Source organism: Pyxicephalus adspersus, chromosome 12 (genome assembly GCF_032062135.1).
Source record: "Pyxicephalus adspersus chromosome 12, UCB_Pads_2.0, whole genome shotgun sequence".
Classification (NCBI taxonomy): domain Eukaryota; kingdom Metazoa; phylum Chordata; class Amphibia; order Anura; family Pyxicephalidae; genus Pyxicephalus; species Pyxicephalus adspersus.
Genome location: NC_092869.1, coordinates 253825 through 254691, shown reverse-complemented (window position 1 = coordinate 254691; position 867 = coordinate 253825). Strand labels below are relative to the sequence as shown.

Genomic DNA, 867 nt, shown 5'->3' with positions numbered 1-867 from the left:
GATTGTGGGTAACGGTGTGTGTTTTTCTGGGGTGCAGCTTTTTCTTTGCAGGTACAAAACTCCTCGCAGGCCGTGACACAAAAGATTTGCGCTGAGGTACCTGGGGGATGGGGAGGGAGGGGGACATATCTGGAAATCTCCATTCCCTGCTACTGATCCTCTGACCTTACCTGCAACAGGTGTGCAGAGGTGGAGTTCTGCCTTGTTCCTGGCATTGTACAGGCTTAGGGGGCGTGCCTAACAGGAGCACAGCAGTTTGATAGGAGGAATTCCCCCATCCTTGGGCCCCGGCTCCACCAATGGAGGGCGGTAACTTACAGGAAGCAGCGCATTCTCCATGTGTGACTCCTCCCACTAGGTTCTGGGTATAAATCTCATTTTTGGGTGGATGAACCCTTTAAATGTTCAGATTCTAGAATGTTTGTTGGGTCATACATGGACCTATCACATCTCCCCCCCCCCCCCTGGATGCAGAGAGATGTCTCCACCTTCATTCTGGATGCTGCGGTACCGCTGGATGTGAAGGTGATGTTGTCATTCATTTTTGGGGTTACAGGGTGTAGAGAGGGTGCAATGAGATCCCCCAAATTCAGTAGAGAGACAGAATTAACCCCTCGATGCCCAGCCTGATAGAGAACAGCCAATGGCAGAGGAGCTGCATCATGTCTATAATATGACCCAATGTACATGTAACACGCGTGTCCTGCATACCATGAGCTCCGCCATCCTCTGTGTGCTGCCACCCACCCTGCATGTAAATATAAGAGGGGGGATTATATGTCGGGGGTAACATGTATGACCCATCCCCAATGTCTGTCATATGTGGGGTGCATAGCCCAAGGCGGTGACATCATAGGAGGGACTACA

The 867-nt window shown here is 51.2% G+C and overlaps 1 protein-coding gene across 2 annotated transcripts in view; it reads left to right on the top strand.

Annotated features, from left to right (window-relative positions):
• Positions 1–459: 459 nt before the first annotated feature.
• RUSC1 (RUN and SH3 domain containing 1) overlaps positions 460–867 on the top strand; it is a 14152-nt gene continuing 13744 nt past the window's right edge. For both annotated transcript variants that reach the window (XM_072428005.1, XM_072428004.1), the window contains exon 1: positions 460–525. The gene's annotated coding sequence lies outside the window, so the exon portion shown is untranslated. The remainder of the gene's footprint in view (positions 526–867) is intronic.